Source organism: Scaptodrosophila lebanonensis, unplaced genomic scaffold (genome assembly GCF_003285725.1).
Source record: "Scaptodrosophila lebanonensis strain 11010-0011.00,11010-0021.00 unplaced genomic scaffold, SlebRS2 tig00000138-arrow-arrow-pilon, whole genome shotgun sequence".
Lineage (NCBI taxonomy): Eukaryota > Metazoa > Arthropoda > Insecta > Diptera > Drosophilidae > Scaptodrosophila > Scaptodrosophila lebanonensis.
Window position 1 is genome coordinate 15,279 of NW_022060587.1, and position 13,497 is coordinate 28,775.

Below are 13,497 nucleotides of genomic sequence, written 5' to 3' on the forward strand. Positions count from 1 at the left end.
ATGCAACAAGGCTTTCATCAGGCCTATACAAATAGATGTGAATAAAACAAAATGTTGTGGCCCTAGGTCTTATAGTCTCCGAGATCTAGGTGTTCATACGGAGAGAGAGAGAGAGACTGACATTGCTGCATCGACTCGTTTATTATTTTAAATTATTATATAAAATTACAGCCGCACAGCTCAAATCTAATCTTTTTCAAATTTGTATACTCTGTGCCTAATTCTGGAATGAAATTGCTTCGCTAATAACTTTTCTTAGAAGTGACCGTTTCGTCGTGACCAGATCGTCGTTGAAATGTTCCCAACGCACTATGGTTTTTTTTGCCTGTTTTTTTTGGCAGAAACTCAAAATATTAAGATATTTACCCAAAATTTAGTTTGTACGCATATTTTAATACTTCGAGACGACACACCAAGTTTAATTCAGTTTGGGCCACTATTTCATATAGCTGCCATATAACCGATATGGCAGATTTTCGCTAACTTCAGTATTTTTAACTGTATCAAACCAAAAACTGGCCTATGCATGCAATATATTTTAGTTCACAAAATATAAATAATTGAATATGAGTTAATATTATTTTTTTTATTTCCCCCCTCTGCCAGACAGAACAGAATTTCGTTAATACTGTCCACATTTCAACAGCTACATAAACAAAACTTTGCAGACCTAATTTATATAGAATCGTCTATCTTTGTTTTAAATTTCAATCAAATCGGTAAATTTTTATAAAAGATATTAGAGAAAACATTTCACTCTAGACTACGCCCACAAACTACAGCATTAAGCTACTTCATCTTCTTCTTTTTGCTTCCGCTTTGGGCGTATATAACTCAGTGCTTGAAGTTTGTCTTGGTACAGGGTATTTCACTGTCGGGATTGCTCATCTGAAGCGTTTTCTATCATGGCTCAAAATCGCCATCAGCATCAACAATCATGTGAAAAGCAGAACAATTTGTGTTTTTTTTTGAATGGCTTTAAAGTTCGATTACAACTTGGCATGTGTTTTTTAATAAGTTTGGAGAAGGTTTTTACTTTTACCGATATTAACATAGTATTGTATTCATCTAAGATGCTTACGTTAATTTTCTGTAATATATTCTGCTTAAATGCGTCTTCTGAGTCTTTGTTGCTGCTACAAATGTCAACAATGTTTGCATGCCCAAACAGTAGTTTTGCTGAAACAAACGCAACGTGCAAATTGGGACGAAGTTCTTTAGTAATTCCATAATAAACATATATTAGTTAGTATTTCCACATTTATAACTTTTTGCAACTCTTTACCATTCAAAAGTACTATTCCACAGCGCAACTTATAAAGATTAATTTTTAAACAAGTAAAAAAGCTAAGGTCGGGTGTCCCGACTTTGAAATACTCTGTACATATGTTTAGAATAATTATAGAAAATAAAAAAATTAAGAGAATTACAAAAAAAAATCATTGATTTTACCTTTCTCGGTATTCGAACTCACGTAAAGGGTGTATAATTGCACATTTACTTAGCAATTGCGTCTGTGTGAATGTATGTATGCCTATATGTTAGCAGTCAATCGAAGCACCACCATCAACAACAGCCGCGGGCAGCGCTTGAGCAGCGCTGCAGCAGCAAATATATTTATGGCTATAACTTGTTACAAGTTTTACGGGAGTTACGATTTGCTTGGGAGAGGGGTGAGGGAGGGAAATTCCAAAATCCACATTTTCTGCGTATTCACATAAGGCATCTTGGACTAAAATTTTGTGTCCCTAGGTCTTATAGTCTCCGAGATATGTCTATCATGGAAAATCGGAGAAACCCCCACAGGGGGGAAGTGGGGGAAAATCAAAAAAATAAAACAAACTTGCACAGCGTACACATATAACGCATCTTTGTGCAAAGTTTGGTGTCTCTACCTCTTATAGTCTCTGAGATCCAGGTGTTCATACGGACAGACAGGGCTAGATCGACTCGTCTCGTCATGCTGATCAAGAATATATATACTTTGGGGTGTCTGCCACTCCTCCTTTTGCCTGTTACATTTTTCAGCTCCCGCAAACCTAATATACTCTTGTACATTTTGTACAGAGTATAAAAACACATGAGCAACACTATTACACGAACACACTTCATCGCTTTTAGTCAGTTTTGGATTATAATTTTACATACCTTGATTAACGTTTTCCATTATATAACTTAACTTTTGTTGGTTATTTTCTTAATTCTGCAAGCTCTGAAAGTTTACCAAAAATTGCTGTAAAAATCAGAAATACATTTGTTTTACACAATCAAGTAGCTTTGAATGCGCGCCAAGAAAATGGTGTTGCCATATCAGCAGGAATTAATTTAATTTTCGCTTAACTAAACAATTTATAATAAAATTAAATTAAATTTTTTTATATTTTTTACATTTAATCATAGTGCAACGTCGGTTCGAAGCTTGTTAAGCTGAACTGACCCCAAGAGACTCGAACATGTTTTGTGAAGTGCGTCCGAGCATATTTTGGTGAAGGTTTTGACTAAACTATCCAGCTCCTTCCACGTGCTTGGATCCAAAACTGGTACAGGGGGAGATACCTAGTTAGTTGTCCTTGGTAGTACCCCCAGTTGGTCTTTTTATAATTTATAATTTTAACAGGGGCCGGACGGTTATACCCAAGCTTAAACTGAATAAATCTGTGGTTCGAAAACCTTTGCTCGCTTTGGACTCACCATGTAACTACTTTGTCAGCGAGGAGGTGAAATGCCTGTGGCACGCCTAATACCTCGCTTCAGTTACTTGTGTCACAAGTCTAGGTAGGTTAGTATTTATAACGTAGTCATACAAGGATTTTCCTCTTTCATTTATGTCACGGATGGGTGTGGTAAGTATTGGCATACCTTATTGCTTTTGCACTCTTTCACTAGGGATTTTAGCAACGGTTTGGGGGGAGCGTTTTCATGAGCATGGGCGAGATTGTAGGAGCCGAACTCATCACTGCCCTCTTTTCCTTTCTTGCTCAAATTTAGGATAACTACTCTGATGTCAGCATCGCTGTTTTGGGAGAGTAAAATATAGCACCGTAGGTGGTGGATACGTTGCTTGGAGATCCGTGTTTTAACTCTCTATGTCAATATTTATTTAATAATAAGTATACAATGTTGGTGTTGTAATAGTTGTGTGTAACAATGCGTGTGTGTGTGTGTAATGAATTGTATGGAGCAGCGATCGCTGTGAAGTGCGATGCGAATGCGCTGACCGATGCGAGCTTACTGAGTAAGGGCGTGGGAGACCAAACAGTGTTGTCCTCCGATTGACATACATAACACCCCTTAACACCCAGATGCATTGTAGTACCGCGGGGGTTGTCTGTTGCGCCGGGACCGGCGCGGCGTAGGTGGTAATGCCGGTGAATCTGCTGGGTTTGATTCATCGTCTGGGGGTTGTTGGCTGGCGTGCCCAGTGCCACCGAGCTGATGTCCCAGGGAACTCGGTGAAACATCTTCTTCACGATCGTTGATTGAGACCTCACCATCGCCAGAATAAAGAACTGATCCTAATTGCTCTCGGCTGCGTAGCTGGTCTTGATGTCGGCGAACAACTCGTGCATCATTTAGGCGAACGTTATATGAAATTGACCCAGTTAGTTCAGTAACCATTCCTGTAATCCACTTGGGCCCAGAGGAGTAGTTTCTGGTCCAGAGTGGGCTGCCTGTAACAAAATGTTTAGTATTGTTGATGCCACAAGTCTTACCATAAGCTACTTCTTGTGGTTGTATTTTATCGGAATATTGTCGATTAAACAGTAATTCCGCTGGAGCACGATTTGTTGTTGAAAGTGGGGTAGTATGCTGGTTAAACAAATATCGAGCCAACGCAAGGTCAATGTTTATGTTACGGTCGCATTTCTTGAGGTAGTTCTTCGTACTCTGGACCACGGTACTGATCTAATGTGTTGAATTATGTTATTATCCATGAAAAACTTAAATTCTTCGAAAGTGAATGCCGTGCCATTGTCCGAAACTATTTCGTCTGGAACTCCGTGAGTTGCGAAGAGTTGGCGAAGGAACTTAATTGCAGCAGCAGTAGATGTAGACTTAACCACAGTAACCTCAAGCCACTTAATGTATGAATCGACAACCAAGAAAAAGGTGTTGCCTCGGAATGGCCCCGCGAAGTCGATGTGGAGGCGGGACCATGGACGCTTGGCAGATTCCCAGTGATGCGTAGCTGTTTTTGTTGGCTCGTTGCTGTTTTGCTGGCACGGTATGCAGCGTTTAACCAACAACTCGATTTCGGCATCGATGTTAGGCCACCATACGTAGTTACGTGCTAAGGCCTTAATTTTTACTATCCCTGGATGAGGAGCATGCAAGGCATTTAAGATGGCTTCTCTGCACAATGACGGTACTACCACACGGTTTCCCCAGACCAGGACTCCTCTGTTCGCTGTAAGCTCGTTTTGGCGAGTGCTAAATGGGCACAATTTGTCGGAGCAGGGTACCATCGTAGTGTATTAGCACATCTTCAGACGCTACCAACTGTTTGAGTGTAGTAAAAGCTTCTTCGTGTAGTCATTTCCATTGCCATGGCGAGGTCTTATCCAGCAAACGATGCAACGGCTCTGCGATGGTAGCCGCCGCAAATGCGAATAGACCCATCCTTCTTTATGACGGGTACCGAATATTCCACAGGCACCAGGATTCCTTGGGAGCAAAGGCGATCAAGTTCCTCTTCGTACAAACTCTTGATTGCAAATGGAATGCGTCGTGGTGGCAGTCGTAGCGTCGTTACACTAGCATCAATTTGTAAGGTGACTGGAGGTCCGGTGTAACGACCAAGGTCAGACGAAAATAGATGCTCGAACTTGCGCAATATCGATTGGATGCTGACTCCACTACCGATAGCATGAAATCCTTCGATTCGGATGCCAAGTGGCTCGAACCAATTGCAGTAGGTTTGAGCCGCCACCAGACACAACAATTAGTGGCAAATTATCTATTTTTCTGCAATCGTAATGGATCGACGTGTCAACTACCCCTTTTACCGGTATCGAGTTGCGCTGGTAGTCGCTGAGATCCACATCACATTTGACGAGGTTGGGGCAACCTCTAGGCCAGATGTACCTGTATGTAGCTTCTTTAATGATGGTCACTGGTGATCCTGAATCCACCTCAAATAGACAAGTTCGACCATTAATGACGACAGATGCAGATTTCTTTTGGCTGACCAATGGAAGTATATGATGAACGCCAGACTTTTGGCTATATGCTTGACGTGATGTCCGTGCACGTGTTGAATGGTAGCTTGGAGTTGGGGATACTGTTCCTGATGACTTCGACGAAGGCCTGCGTGTGCTTCGGCAGACACGCCGTATGTGACCCGTTCGACCGCAAGTATGGCAGACAGTGTCGCGATGGGGACACTGTTTCCGAAAATGTCGACCGCCACATCCAAGGCAAGGCTTGCGGGCCTCTGATGTACCTTGACGAGCTTTCGGTCGACCAGTTTGGATACCATGAACATCGTTAAATGGTTGATCGTCGCGGTTGGAATCGCCCTGATTCTTCATGGCTATAGCGCTAATTGCTGCAGCCTCGCTGGTTACCGCACGCTCCATCACGAGTTGCAATGTGAGGTCGGTCTCCGCCAGCAGGCTTTTCTGAAGATTGTCGTCCTTCATTCCGCAAACAAAACGGTCCCGCAGCATGCGGTCAGTACTTTGTAAATTTCCACTAGCGTTAAATTACTGACCTGTTTGGGGGCTGCCAATGACGTCAGGAGTTCGTAAAGCGGTGCACCCGCTAAGGTAAGGAACGCCGCCTTTTTGCGCGCCTCCTCCGTGACGTCATTAGCCAGTAGGAATAACTCAAAACGTTGCATATATGTGGCCCACTTGTCGGGCTGACTCAGATCAAAGGGCTCCAGATTTCCTACAGCTGACATTGTAGTGCGTTTCGCGTTCCTCTCTTCTGACTTGGAAGTAGCAGTTTCCACCTTTTTATTTACCGCAGAAACACCAGCGACACGTGGATGTGTGGCTGCTCTCAGTTCGTCTTCTTCGTTTTTTATTTCAGTGTCGGCGCTTGTGTCTGAAGCTTGGGCGACATAGCCTTTGTTTTCCATGTGCTCACAGTCGTAGTGAGAGAAATATATATATTGATATATAAACGAATAACGGAATGTGTAGATTCGTTGTTGTTGCTATGCTCATACCGCATACACACGTTGTTTGCAATTCCCTTTCGTGCTGCCGTAACGGAATCTTTGCAGCGGCGTTTGTGACAGCAGAAGTGTATGTAAACACAATTCAACTAGCACACTTTAATAATTAATTTTTTTGGGATAATCCCATCCTCGTCGCCAGTTTTAAATATGCGCTAGCTGATTTAATAACTATTTATTTAATAATAAGTATACAATGTTGGTGTTGTAATAGTTGTGTGTAACAATGCGTGTGTGTGTGTAATGAATTGTATGGTGCAGCGATCGCTGTGAAGTGCGATGTGAATGCGCTGACCGATGCGAGCTTACTGAGTAAAAGGGCGTGGGAGACCAAACAGTGTTGTCCTCCGATTGACATGCATAACACCTTTCTTCTTTGCTTATCGGATCAATGGGGTCACTTTCAAACCAGATTGTAGATAGCCTCTAGTCTGCCTTGTACACATCTGGCCAACCAAAGTTGGTGCAGGCACTCATTGCTAAGCAGCATTACTACTGGTATGGTAGCCTTATTAGTTGCTTATTTTATAATAACCATTGGTATTTAAATTGGGCTCGGTCGGGGTAGCTAGAATCCATGCGCGAGCCCTGAGGCAGGAAGGTATGTCCTTGGCCTCAGCAATTGCTAGCTGAGCACTGCGCTGTACCACAGACCGTTCCTCCTCCTGATAAGTTTGACGTTTCACTGAAACCAACCTGCATCGGTGCATCGGGAAGAAGAACCAGGATTAGCCACTAACGCTTCCACAGTTACCCCCGGCAGCGCAGCTTGGACCCATCTTGAGGATCGTGGGGATCCTTTCTCACCTCCGCGAACGATACTGACCAGGACATTCCTTGGGTCTTTGTTATAGTCTTCCTGCTTTGAGCGTTGTCACTTTGGACGACTTTTTCACCCACTCGATATCCTCTTGACTCCTAACGAGATCCTACACTGGTTCCTACTCTGCTGTAATGGAAGCAGTAGCCTAAGAGCCGTAATGCGTCGCTCATTGTAGCATGCTTTTGTTGGGTCCGGGTGAAATTTTCCGGCCGATTGACCATCATTGATTTCCCCTAGGGTCTCTCTCTTGCCGGTCCACCAGCCGCTATGAGCTCACTGGTTGAGGCGATGCTTGGCAGGGTCTTTGGTGGCCAAAATCGACCGACTAGCCCAGCCTAGTCGGCCTAGCTTCGTCTTCTTCTTCGCGGAGGTCTATTGTGGCACAGCCTCTCCATTAGCGCAATCGAAGGCTTCTTATTGTTTTAGTTGAAGCTTTTTTTTTTGGTGTTTTGTTTTCCATGTTTGGCTCTAACCTGTGGCGGAGAAAGGGTTGGACCACCCAGGCAGAGACCTAAGTACCGAATGCCATGATCAAGGACCATTGCCAGACGACGTGCCTTAGTGAAGCTAACTTTTGCATCCCTCAGATAACCTGAAATGTTCATAGAACCGTTAGTCAATAAACACCTAAAAAAACATTCGCCAAATTTAAAACACATCTACAAAAATGCTGGGAACTAATGATCGTTTTATGGAATCGATGAAATTTGGAATACAGATGTGAAACAGTGTAATAGAGAGCTATGGTTCTAGCTATAAGCCATAAAGAAAACTGTAGAGAGAATAGACCTGACCACAGATTCAAATTCCTTATTGTGGCACATTGGACGCTGCTAGTATAAACAATTTCATTATTTTGTTAGATCGATGTCGATCTGTAGTCAGGTTGCCCGAATGTAAAAATACGAATGTCGAAAATATGAAAATAAAGTTTAAGAGTGACTTACCTGTGTGTTAATCGTTGGTGTCGGTGCCGGCTATCAGGGGCTGTTGTCGGGTGGAGTATGTTGTAGTTGGAAGTTCTTAGTACAGAAACCTCCGATGCTATCCAAGGTTTTTGAACTAAGATCACGTCGACAGGCCCTTCCTCCAGGGCTAGAAGGAGCTCTGCCGCTGACAGTTTGCTCTTATGCAGGTTTGGAGCAGGTTTATGCAGGTTTATTCTGCCTCGAGCGTGTTCGCGTTATAGTCGTCCTGGTAGCGCTTTTTGAGACATAGGTACACGCTTCCTACGCCCCACGCCATTTTCCCGTATCTTAAGTATAGCAAATCTTCTGCTGCCTTGCTGAGTTGCTCCTCTGGGTACCCATCGATGCCACTGGCTCCGTTACCCACCTGAGCGTCGTATAATATCTGCAGGACTTTCACCCCGTTAAGCCTGCCCGTAGCGTAGGAAGAGGTAGGAACTGATTTTTGGTTCGCCATCCTATGCAGCAGAGCTTCGAGCAGCTTCGACTCCATCTTCGTCCAGCCTTCGTGGTTTTCCCGTTGGGATCAGTACCATCGACGAGGGCTACAACTAGATGCCGTTTTGCTGGCGATCTCCTTTGGGCGTTGTGGTTGACCTGGTCGCTGCCATTTCGCTGCCATTTCCTCGATCTTCTTTGCGTATTTTCCGCTCTTAGCTTGCATTGAGGGCTTCTGAGTGAAGTACTTCCATTCTTCTTCAATTTTCTGGTCGGCCCACACTAGCTTGGGGCTCTTGGGCTATCCTGCTGCTGCTGTTGAGCCGACTTCTTATTTTCAGAGCTGGTTTACTTGTATATTGGGACTTCGCTCTTATGCCCTCCTTCGTACTTTTGGGCCCGTCGTTACTTGAGGTTTCGATACCCGTCCGCTTTTTTTAAACGAAAAAATTAATTAACTTATAGTAACTTTAAGGAAGCGAAGAATTTTTGGCAAATCAAAAAGAAACTCCAAAATCAAAAAATGCAATATTCCTTAAATTTTGCTGATGTATTAACACATTATTTTTACCAAATACACATTTTATATTGATACAATATAACAAATTTTTTCCCACGAAAAAAATTGGGACCGATCCCGACACTGTTAACTTAACAGTGTTAAGTTACAAATACCAGCATTTACTGTTAATGCTCTCTCTCCCACTCGTTCATTAAACGATTAACATGTAACTGTTCACTGTTAAGCTTTATAAATTTCAATATTTATTCATTCTCTCAAAATTTAAGAGGGAAGAGGATTCAACCTCGCCGATAATCAACTTGTGGAGAAAAACTACTCCAAGAACAGTCCTACGATTTACTAAAGAAGGAAGGTTTATAAGCATCAGCCTGCTAGAGTACGATGGCAAGCGGAGGTTGGGATCCCAGCTTAAGCCACGTAAAGCAAAAAGAAGGAATTGCTTCTGAACAGACTCAATACGTTCCTGTTGCTTTCTATACTGCGGACACCAAACGCATGAGCAGTATTCAAGCACAGGGCGTACTAGTGCAGTGTAAAGAAGCTTAGTGGTATATGGGTCATTGAATTCCTTGGACCAACGTTTAATGAATCTAAGTAATCCCTTAGCCTTATTGACAATACTAGATATGTGAAGGTTGAAGTTCAATTTGGAATCAAAAAGAACAACAGCAGCGTATATCGACACGCTGCAATGGCACATTGGCAATCGTATACATGACTAAATGGGGCAAAGTTCGGTGAAATGTCATGAACTTACACTTAGCGCCATTGAGGTACAAGTGGTTATCGGCATGCAGTTCAGATCATCCTGCAGGCGATGAAAATGAGTATGGTCTTTATAAGTCAGAATAAATTTCACATCATCAGCATACATAAGAATATGAGAGTGTGACAAGGTAGAGGCGAGGTCATTAATAAATAATGTAAAAAGTAAGGGGCCAAGATGGCTACCTTGAGGCACACCTGATCACGGGCTTAGAAATGTGCGACCTAAGCAAGATCCGTTGGGTCCTATTTTTTAGATAAGACGAAATCCAACACCGAAAAGCGGAGGGAAATCCTATACGACTTAGCTTAAAGAGCAGAAGATCATGGTTCACAGAGTCAAATGCGTTACTGAAGTCAGTGTAAACGACATCAGTCTGCATTTTTAGAATAAATGCTTCATTTACCAAGGAAGTAAATTCCAGCAAATTGGTCGTAGTAGACCGTCTCTTCATGAATCCATGTTGAGCTGGAGATATGACAGATTTACAGAGGTGCTGCAAAGTGCTGCAAACTATTTTTTCAAATAATTTTGGTATGGCAGACAACTTTGCAATTCCTCTGTAGTTTGAAATATCAGACTTACCCCCCTTTTTATAAAGAGGAATAATAAAAGATTCTCTCCAAATAGTTGGAAAGATTGAGGAACCAAGTGACAGATTAAAAAGTTTAAGTAATGGTTGTAAAAGGGAACTAGAACACTCCTTGATAACACAACTAGGAATGTTGTCTGCTCCAGGAGAGTATGAAGATTTTAAGGATTTGATAGCAGAGAGTAGACAGCTTTCAGAAATTATGGGAGCGTAAATAGTGTGGGAAGATGAAATGCCATAAGGATAAGAGGTATTACTAATAGTGACAGGAAATAAGTTGATTGGAAGAAGTTGGCAAACAAGTCAGCAGCTTCAGAATCGTTTCTGGCTTTTTTGTCACCAAGAAAAAATGACGAAGGAAGGGAAGCAGATTTACGTTTAGAGTTAACGAACTTATAGAATTGTTTAGGGTCCTGTGCAAATTGTATCTTGCATCGGGCAAGGTAATTATTATAACATAGTGAATTAAGGAGAGCAAAATTGGATTTCGCTAAAGAGTATTTATAGAAGTCAATAGATAGGCCCGACTGCTTATACTTTTTAAAGCATATCAGATTCGAACGAAAAACTACTAAGAAATAAACTACTGAGCTTGGGCACAATCCCCCTAACATTCTAATATAGAATGTTTAACGAAAGTGGACGAGCTCCTAGTTTTTTGAAGTCGAGCTTGAGGTTGGCCAGCAGAGCCCTGTCAGTCTGTCCATCCGTCTGTCTGTCCGTTCGTCTGTATGAACGAAATGATCCCACAAGAGCTAGAATAATGATTATACTTTGAGTTTTAAAAAAAATAGATCTGTCAAGAACGAGACCAACAATGAGCATGGGGATGAGGGTACAGCAAAGAATAACAAGCGCAAAGCTGAAGAAGAACCAAATCGACAAGCCTATGGTGATACAGATGAGGAGCCGCCGAAGTACATAATTCCTCAAATCGACAGCTTCTAAACTTTAGATAATTTCCATTTGGTTCAATTTTATTAAAAATTCTCTGCTAAAAATATAAATAATATAATTTTCGTATCATTACAAACTGCTTTAACAGTTCAACTGAAAAACTCTAAAGAGATCGAAGAACAAACTGCAACAAAAATGGCAACTCAACAAATCAGAATAAAAGATATTCACAGGCGAGGATCATAAATGATGGTGATAATGGTCGCTTCAATTATATTGTCCTTCAATTCCTTAATGAATATAAAAATTCCTGTGGGTAGTGGACTGTGTCTTCGTTATTAGTATTTTGCCGCGGACTTTTTGAATAATTAGATTATTTATTTCATTAACGGTATCAGTCCTTGCTTCACAACTAAAACTGGAGTACAAAGTACTCTTGTACAATGCAGTTCTCAAACCAAATTGGACATATGGCTCTGAACTATGGGGAAACGCTTCCATTAGCTATTTAGAGTTAATCGAGAGAGCTCAATCGAAGATACTGAGAACCATTACAGGGGCACCCAGGTACATACGGAGTGAAAATATCCGGAAAGATTTAAATGTGGGACCTGTTAAAGATGAAATCGCCAAGGTGAAAGCAAAGTACCAGCTTAAGCTTCGGAACCATCCAAATAGACTTGCGCAGAATTTAACATGGCAGGCTAGCCATACACAACTCCGGCGAAGAAACATCCCAACCCAGCATTAACAGTTAGGGCCATAATTCAAATATTTAATTGTAATAAATTAAAGAACTATATTAGATTAAGATTTGACTACTTATCGTAAGTCTCCGTGAGAAAAGATTTGATAATTAAATAAATCTTGAAAAAAAGTCCTTGCTGACACTATTGCCCTAGAACACAACCAATCAAAGTCCTTGCCGTGCAAATTCTCGATGTCATGATCCAGAAGGATATCACAATTTCTGCTTAAATTAGGAGTTGGAAAAATTCCTTCACCATGTTTTTGCACTTCTTGAGGGAAACCACTATGAGTGATTCCATGAAGATGAGCTCTCATATTCGTCCGTTATTTTAAATTTTCAATCGAAGTCCAAAGGGATAAGATTTCAATCATGCTTTGATTATATCTTCTAATGTTCGAATACTTCTAAAAACTAACATCAAGGTAACATACCGTGTTGAAGTCTGAATATCAATGACCAAAACAAAATAACAATGTCCAACAATTCAACAATATGAATTGGAACTAGTCTCGGGTACGAAAAACAAAATACAATGCCATTGTCAAAATGAATTGCAACTAACTTTTTAAATTAAAAACAAAATATAAAATAGCAATGAACAACAGACGGTACGTTCGATGTCCATATGACAAGTTGCATGAGGTCCGGGCAGAAAGATTATAGCCCACCTGGTGTTCTCGAAGTCACCGAAAACTTCAATAATATGAATTTCATATTCAACTTTTTTAAAATTAAAAGTAAAAGATATAAATTATAAATGTAAAAAACAAAGTTCAAAGTAAACGAAAATCAAATTATATGAAGTGCAAGTAACTTTTAAAAACGAAATCGGAATATTTTAGTGGCGGTTAGATTTGAAAGTACAGAGTTTACATAAAAGAAAATAAGCAGGGACCGCAAATATTGATTATTTTATTTTAAACGAAAATCACTTATAGTAACTTTGAGAAAGCGAGGAATTTACAGATGATTGTACTCTGTACATGAAATGTACAATACTATATTAGGTTTGCGGGAGATGAAAAATGTAACAGGCAGAAGGAGGCGTAGTAGACCCCACAAAGTATATATATTCTTGATCAGCGTGACACGACGAGTCGTTTGGAATTTCCCCCCCTTCCCCCTCTCAACGACAATCACTGATTTTCCATAACTCCCGTATTTCTTTGAATTTTTGACTCGAATTTAGCAAATTCCTTCAGTTAATAATTATACGTCTGTGTGCCAAGTTTCATTATGATAGGCTGATTTAACAGGACGCTATAGCCATATATATAATGTCAGGCCAAGCACTGCCCACATCTGTTGTTGTTGCTGCTTTGTACAGGCACACGAGACATACACAGACACTCACAAACACACACAAACACGAATAGACACGCATATTTATTCAACACATATGTACAGAGTATTTCAAAGTCTACTTTAGCTTCTCCACTTGTTTTAAATTGGTGTTATCAGATATGAAGCCGAACTCATTGCAAAATCTACTTTTTGTAAAATTAAACAATTATGCAATGGTTAAAATTAATATTAAATGAAATACAAATAAAAT